We start from the raw sequence: 9,101 nt of genomic DNA, 5'->3' as shown, positions 1-9,101 counted from the left end.
CAAAATCTTTAATGTAATTTGGGATAGTCCGATTAGGTACTTTACCTCTTTTATAACGTTGAGGTGTTCATTTTGTTTTTTTGTTTTTTAAATGGTAATTTCTAATTCTTATTTCATCAATATCTAGAGTACATAGATAAAATTCTTTGCAAAAACGTATAAATTCATCAGAGACAATAAATTAGAATCAGAATTGAAAAACTATATGTTTTTTCAATGAATTTTCAGCAAAAAGAAAATTTTTGAATTTTCAGCAAAACGAAACCTTTTTTTGTTCTCTAAAGTTGTAGTTCGGGAGTAAAAAAGACGCTTTTGTTGATCATTTAAAACCCAGTGTTGTTTGTGCAAAGTTTCTTGATCAGCAATGGCATTGCTAATGCTAATTTTTAATTTATATTTAAAACGACATTGAGTGTGGTCTCTCTTACAGTCTTTTATAAATTTCCCCCGTTGTATTTTGCCATTTGAGGCTATATATATTGCAGACCACTCTGTCTAAATTTTTTTCTTTTTTCTTTTTTCCAGGAGGTAGGGTCTCTTTTTCGTTTGCATGTAAGATTTTTTCGGTTCTCCTGTGTTTTCTGCTACTTTCCCTGGCATCTTTGTTCGAATCAGTTTGATTAAGGAAATCATCAATTTTATCAATATGTTGTGATTGAATAACAATGATAGATTCAGAGTAGTTGAATTGAAGATTGTGTTGTAATTGAATGTAATCTTGTTCCTTTAAGTTTCTAAAATATTATATATACAATAATAATAACAATATCAACAATTATAATATATTAACTATATAGAATTATATGGTAAGCATTGACTAGTCTAAACAATTCGTGATTTTATAATTTAGAGAATTTTGAATACTGATTGGTCAAAGAACATACGGCCAATTGATTATAACAGTCATCACTTTTTTGGACATACGGCCTTCTGGTTCTTTTAATACAACCTCAAGTTTTATGATTTTTGTGACTAGAATCACTCAAAACATAGATTTCATCATAGAGAACATTTTTTAGTAATAAACAAAAAAAAAAGTCAAAACTAGATAAACGGCCTCTTGGTTCTCGAGTGGCGATTAGTTAACTTTTAAGTGGCGACAATACTAGTTAAGAAAATTTTCTTTTTTGTTTGCACAGCAAACTAACCAACGAAAATTTTGAAAAAATAATAGTGTAACGAGTAAACATCTCGTGTATGCTTATTTAGTTAAGTGTATGTCGGGTCTTTTTAAAGCACATTACGGTTTTTAAAAAGTAGGAATGTAAATAGCTTTATTAAATACTGAAGGTTGAGCAAGTATGTAGCACAGTACTGCCTAATTTTCCTTTTGTTAAGTAATTAAATTTATTTAAAAAAGTAACATTGCTGAATTTTGTCCGCCTAACTTGTTAGCAGGCCCGACAGAAGGTGGGTACATTGAGTAATTTTCACCAATGTGCCAAGGCTTCAAAGGAGCCAAATTTTTATTGAATACTTATTTTTTTTCCTGAGAATATAAAAATATTTAGATTTATAAGAATAATTATATAAAAATTACATATTTATTTTGTTGAATAAGCTCGCTCACACAGGCCGGTTAGCTCAGTTGGTTAGAGCGTCGTGCTAATAACGCGAATGTCGTGGGTTCGATCCCCATACTGGCCACATTTTATGTCGACCTAATTTAACTTTTAAATAAATAATAAACGGCGAAGCATTTCATTTTAAATAAATAATAAAATTTATTTTGTTTATTTTATTTATTTTAACAATTTAATTTATTTATTTAACTACATAATTTTTTTTAAATTTATGCTAAGCCATATTGGTACTATATAACTTTTTTTTTTCACTTTTTTGATCTTACTAATAGAAAAAAATTGAAATTATTATTGAAATTTGTTAAATTTACCCAACAATTAGAGGTTTGTCATTATGGGTTTGACGATCTTAGAATAGGATTGTGCCACTTTTTATTGCTTAAATTCTTCTCTTTTTTTTAAAGAATTATTCACATATTTAAACGTATATACTGGTGTTAAAGGAAAGCTTCAGGATTATGCGTGTTTGCTTGCTTGCTTTTTAGTAATATAGTTTCTTTGTACAAATTCCTTTTTTTCTTTTTTTTCTAATTTTTCTTAACCAACACAAAAACAAAAAGTTAAAGTAGGACTTTAGGACCAATGATTTTTATTTTATTAAGTCTTTAGAAAAACGTTTTATATTATATATAGTGTGACGTTTTTTAATTTTTGTTGTCTTATATTTACGGTATAGTCTAAGGGGCTTGGTCATAAGACCAATTATGTCTTCTTCTTGCCCCTACTATTTGTATTTATATTATGCTTTACGACTTTAATAAATTTATATGGCAAAAAAAAAAAAAAAAAAAAAAAAATTAAATGAGCGTTTACGAGCCATGATGTATTAAGATTTCATTATGTAAATATAATAAAATGTTGTTTTACGCTGGTTTGAGATTTTTATTAACCAACACACTACAATATGTGTTATTACCAGAGCTGGGCGAAACCATGAGTCCGCTACTCCGCAACCCCGGAACATAATCCGCTACTCTGCAACCCCGCTACACGCGGAATTTCCTAAGTTAGCGGAGTTGCGAAAGCGGTTTTACTTAGAAAATTTACTGAGGTCGCTACAAAAAATCAAATTAAAGCGCTACTCCGCAACCATTTAAATCTAAAAAGACCATATGAAGTCGTATAAGTTACAGACTTTACTGATAGCACTTTATATTAAACGTCTGCTTTTCTTATTGAAGTAAATAACTGACTTGGCTTGCTTCAGCTAACATGTGTGCAGTAAAACTCCCAATGTTTGTTATTAGAAAATCAAACAAGCTCCGTTGCTTTTAAGGAATTAGAAGCTAATCGTGCGCAAAAAAAAGAGCTGGATAACCTCTATTTGAGGAGTGGGTCAGAGAAAGATCTTGCCTTAGAAAGCATTGAGAATCATAAACCGGTCACACTTTACTTACCTCCCCCCCCCCCCTTAACATAGCTTCATGTTTGCGACGATGGAGTCATACAATTGCTGAAGTGCAAGTACCGAGTCATGCTGAAGTGCAAATACTAAACTTATTTAACAAGATCATAAATGCTATTGATATCGGACATGCTATTGATAACGGAAAGCAAATGCCTTCAATAATACTTGATGCTATAAAAATGCTTGTTATTTTTTTGCTCTTTTTGCATATTACCCAGTGGGAAAAAAGACATCTTTAGACGACAAAAAGACGTCTTTTTTATGACTTCCTATATCTTTTTACAACTAGCATAAATAAAGATGTGGAAAGACGTCTTTTAATAAGACGTCTTTAAAAAAGAGGTCGAAAAGACGTCGGTCAGTTGTACGTCTTTTTTAAGACGTAGAAAAGACGTCTTTCATAACCTTTCATGACCTTCTAAAAAAATTTAAGCAACAGCAGTGGAACTTTCTTTTCTTTAGGGAGGGGAGGGAAATTTCAATAACGTTTTCCACTGGGAACAGAATGCACGGTAAAACAAGTGAAAACTTATATTGTCTATTAACAATTAATTGTTAATAGGCAATATAAGTTTTCATTTGTTTTATCGTGTTGTAAATAGTAGATAAACCGTAAAATCGTCAGTTAACTTACGATATTATGTTTTATCTACTATTTAATTATATAAATTTTAAGTGAAAACACTTTAACAAAGAAAATTAGTATTTTTCGATTATAATTGTTTATTGGATTTTAAAACACACAAATATAATTATACTTATTTTCACAATTATAAACGCTTACACGATTTTGTGTTACACTAAAACCTGTTGCATCGCTACACTAAAACCTGTTGCATCGTTTTGCGTTTGAAATGCTTCTTTTGTTAAAACTTATAAGTTTAAACAAAAGAATCTTTTAAACTTATAAAAATCTTTTAAACTTACAAGTTTAAACAAAAGAATCTTTCATAACGCAAAACGATGTGACTGGTTTAGTGTAACTATAGTTACACTATAAACGAATTTTTGCGTTCAACTTTGTTACGTTCTGAATGTCCGTCTTTTGTCTACAAAAATGTTTTTTGTCAAAAGATGTGTAAAAGCTTTTTTGCATATAAATAAACGACAGTTTTACTATTTAATAAATTACAATTTTCGGTAAAATCCTTTATTTTATAATTTATGTAATCAAATAATACTTTATATAACATATACATTATATATATATATACAGGGGCGGATTAGGCTTTTGAAAAGGCCCGGGAAATGCTATCATGAAAAAGGCCCACCAAGTGACCTTTTTTTTTAAAAATCGTATTCGCTTGTAACCCCTCACTTTTAAATACTCTTGTAACACTATTGAACAATAAGGACTTGTATACACTTGTTTAAAATCAATAAAGATGTCATTTAAGTACATGTGTTATACTTGTATTATAAATTCATATTTAAATCACAAAAACTAAAAATCATAAAAACAGTAACTTTTTTAATTCACCACTCGATTTAGCAAGTTCATCAATAATTTCATCGTTGGTTATGTTAATCAATATGTCCTTTTCAATGCACATCATCAACAGTGAGTCCAAGTGATCTTCTGTCAACTGACTTCGCAATCTTGTTTTGACACATTTTAACTTGCTGAAACTCCTCTCACAAGCCACTTGGGTAATTGAAATTGTGAGCATGAATTTGTAAGCCCTGTGCAGCATGCAGTAGCTCTTGCCGTAAAGATTATATTTTCGAAGCACATGGTAACAACAGTAAATGCACGAGCGACACTTCTTTAGAGGGCCACATTTATGGTTGGTGGCATCATCTTCATTTTCAACCTCATCCTCATCAATCGTGATTTAATAAGAACAATTGTAACTCTCTTCCAATGTTTTTTTTTAAAACTGGCCACTTTTTTGCAAAGTCCAACAGCTCAAGCAACAGCTGCACTTCTTCGCCTAAAATATAAAAAGATAAAGATAATCTTACAAATATTCAAAATAAAGAACAAAAGAGATAACCTTATCTAATGCTAATTAAAAATTTAATGAAGTTTACCAATTTGGAAAACAAAAATACTTAAGCAATTACTAATAAAATTTAACAAGAAACCAATCAATTATATTTATAAGTAAATTTACACACCTGTTGCCGAAATATGACATGAGATTTTCTGAAGGGCTTTATTTGGAATATTACATTCCAATAACTCAGAAAATCCGTTGGGGTCAAAACAACTCATATCAGAGTACAGTTCACCGTGTGATGCAAACCGAGTCGACAGACTTCTTAACACTGTGTCTAGAATACCATTGTGGACCTTTACTTCAAACTTTTTTAAAGGATCTGTACGTGGATCATCATTTGCTAATTCTCCTGCCATTACTTTTCTTATTCTTTTGCGTACCATTGGCAAATCTGTCTGTATAACACAATCACATTCTTTCTCGTCAAGAATGGTTGCGGACACATTAATGAAATGGTCTGCAGCCACCTTAACTTGATCAAAATTGCGTGATTGAGTCTGAATTTCTGAAATAGTTACTTTAACCATCTCAAACGCCTTTATGAAATTCAATCCAGACGTCTGTAGGTATTTGGACAGTGGTGTGGTTGACTCCATTATTCTTAGATATACAAATCCCGTCAGTACAGTCTTATACTTCAATAAGGACGTTAATAGACACTGCGCATCATAGCGTGCTTCAACACTTAATTTAGTGGAAGAGACTGCTATTTCCAGTACTTGAACGACGTCTGTGTATAATGCTCCTTCACCGTCGCGAAACGTACCAAAAAACTTTTGAAGGGCATCGTGTTTGGACCCCCATCTAGTAGCACCGATAACACTTAGTCGTTTGTGAATGTTTTGGCCATTTTTTTCTTTCATGTGATCAGTCCAAAGGTCCATTCTCAAGTAGGACTCACGAAAAAACATAGCAGTCTTTTGAAGTATACCAAAAAGTGTCGTTGAAGCTTCATTACTGCTGGTGGCGTCACATACGACCAGATTTAAAACATGCGCATAACACCATGTGTGAATGTGTCCAGGAGACGCTTTTTCTAAGAATGTAGTAAATCCATTGTATGCCCCGGCCATATTAGACGCGCCATCAGTACTATCTGACACACATTTAGTAATATCAGTGCCATTTTGTTCCAAAACATTTGACATCAATTTGCACAGATCACTGCCTTTTCCAGAATGTGAATCGACAACACCAATAAGTCGCTCCTCAACTTTGTCGGTAACGTATCGCAGGACTACCGCACATTTATCCGCTTGTGTTACATTTTGAGTTGTGTCAAATTGCACTGAGAATTTTCCCGCTTGTTGTACTTCTTTAGCAATGGCACTTTTCATTAATTTAGCGATTCCTAATATAATTTGGTTTACAGTGGATTTGGAAATGAAAGTATTTCTGTTAGCTCTATTCCTCTTATCCTGTTTATCATTCAGCATGCCTTTGTCGATAATTTCCTTCAAATGCGCTTTTAGAATTTCATCGTACTTCGCAACAAGAATCACGATTTCAAGAAATGTTCCATGATCCACTCTGTCGTTAGCCAAAACATTGACGGCTTTGCAACCAGCCTTACCTCGATATGGCATACCACGTTTACCAATCACTTTGACAATTGACACTACTCTGTCCACGATCAATCTACGATGTAAAACTTGCTGTTTTCGTAGACTATATTGCTGACCTTGTACCATATCTAGAATGGTTCGATTAGCAGAGAAATGTAGATAAGCCTCGACACATTCTTGGTGTCTCTTTGACGATTCGTGTTCCACAATACGTTGATGAATATGAGTCCAACTGTTAAAACCTGTTACAAACGAACTTTGTTTCTGCTTCTCATTTCCATGTGTTAAACAAACATTGCAAAACAGGCACTCTTCTTCTTCTGAAAATGAAAGAAACATACGCTGCATACCATCTTCAGGACGATAATATACCATTTTTGAATTAAAGTGACGTGTTTCAGGCTGATGTGGGTGATATTTATAGAAAGTTGTCAGTTCATTCAGGTGAGGCTTATTAAACCAATCATTCACTCGGGTAGTAGTTTTTTCGTTATCACCAGTAGGTTCAACCATGCTTGAAGAAGTTGTGATGTTTAGAATGAGGATTGGTTGGGTCATTTCATTAGTGTCAGTATGAACGTCATCTTCATCATCAAGGTTTGTTTGGGTCTCTTTAGCAACGTGAGATTGAACCTCATCAACAGGCTCAGCATCAGCATGGTGTTGCAGGGTATTTGAATTCAGTTTAGAAAACATGGATAGTAGATTTTTAGTTGTTTTAGCATCTTCTCGCAGAAGCTTTATGTTTTTCTCACGTAACTTTTCATGTCCACTTTTTCGCTTAGACATCACACCTGTAAAAAAATAAAAAAATAAACATTTGTATTAGCCTTTTAACTACTATGATAGTTTTTATTGATTATTTTTAAATAAGTGAAAAAATTTTAGAATATACTAATTTTAATATTTTTTAAAATAAACATACCTTTTATTAAACCTACATTATTATTACCTACATTATTATTAAACCTACATATTTATTAAAATAAACCTACATCTTCATTAATAATAAATCATTTATATTTATTTTTATAAACTGTGTAGGGATTTCTTGTTAATATTATACATACTATATAAAATATAAATAGATTACTTTTAATTTTTAAATAGTAAAATACCATATTAATAAAAAACCAATATTTATATAAATACCTAACTTTTTTTGTTAGATATTTTATATTATATTTATAATATTGTTTTGATTTAGAAAATGTTTATTGAAATAATAGATTATAAAAGAAGCGTTACATTAAATTAAAAATTCTATATAAGATATGTATAATAAATTATTTATATATATCAAATAGCTATATAATATAATCCGTGGTTCGGATGGTTTCGGACGTCAATTCCGTGGTTCGGATACGAAAGACCAAGTGAAAATGATACTGGAAAGGTACACTTTCTTATACCTAAACATTATTACAGCTTTCTAGTCTATGTTTTTGTTTATGTGTATTTCATCTGTGTTGCTAATGATATCGCCAGTTTTTATAATGTTATGTGGTTAAGTAAAGCATCATTATGTTTCAGGCTAAAATAGAGCTTTAAATAATACTTTTATCCAGTTCAAATGAATAACAACTCTCAAGGTGTATTAGCTAAATTATCCTCTCAATTTTGATGGTCTTTAGTCAATAACGGATTTCTATATTTTATGGGTCTACAACACTTAATTTCAGCGAAATTAAATCAAAAAGTTACGTCATAGAAGACAGAAAAATATCAATATCTGTTTTCTATTACTTGGTTTTTCTGAGAGATGCAATATTTAGATTGGTTTAAGTACTACATAATATAATTCATCGTTGAGCAGTCATTTTTATGGCCGTACATTTCTTTAGCGTATTCATTTTTCTATATTTTTAGACTGTTTACCGTTGCACTCCTGTCCCAGTTTAACCTAGTGGGGACAAAAAGAAAAGACCGAGCTGCAAAAAAGAATCAACCATTTTTGAATTAATAGTCAATACCCAGCAAACAAAAAGATATCTAAAATGCATCTAATATGCATTTAAAAATTGGTCTAAAAGACGTCTAAATTCACGTCGTAAACGGGACATAAATAGACGTCTATCTTATAGACATCTTTTAGATGCATTTTATTCGACACAAATAATTGCCTTAGATGCATAAAAGATGTGAAATATACGTCTTACAGATGCATATTAGATGTATAAAATACGTCTCTTAAATAGATGCCTAAGACGCGTTTTAAAAAGATGGATAATAGATAATTTTTTTAATTAATAATTTCTTTTATACATCTAATATACATCTTTAGGAAGTATATTTTACATCTTTTATGTATCTAGGGCATTTATTTGTGTCGAATAAAATGCATCTAAGAGACATCTATGAGATAGACGTCTATTTATGTCCCGTTCACGACGTGAATTTAGACGTCTTTAAGACCAGTTTTTAGATGCATATTAGATGCTTTTTAGATATCTTTTTGCTTGCTGGGACTTGTTTGATACAAAGGTGTTATAGCGGTTAAATTAGTCATAAAAATTGATTAAATTACACAATTAAAGAAAGA

General features: G+C 31.3%; 1 non-coding gene across 1 annotated transcript; it reads left to right on the top strand.

Annotated features, from left to right (window-relative positions):
• Nucleotides 1–1,573: 1,573 nt before the first annotated feature.
• On the top strand, nt 1,574–1,647 carry trnai-aau (transfer RNA isoleucine (anticodon AAU)). Its single transcript has one exon. It is a non-coding gene; the product is annotated as a tRNA-Ile (tRNA).
• The last annotated feature ends 7,454 nt before the right edge of the window (nt 1,648–9,101 follow it).

The sequence above is a fragment of the Hydra vulgaris genome, chromosome 11 (genome assembly GCF_038396675.1).
Source record: "Hydra vulgaris chromosome 11, alternate assembly HydraT2T_AEP".
Lineage (NCBI taxonomy): Eukaryota > Metazoa > Cnidaria > Hydrozoa > Anthoathecata > Hydridae > Hydra > Hydra vulgaris.
The sequence above is the reverse complement of the archived record's forward strand: the minus strand, read 5'-3'. Positions and strand labels throughout refer to the sequence as shown.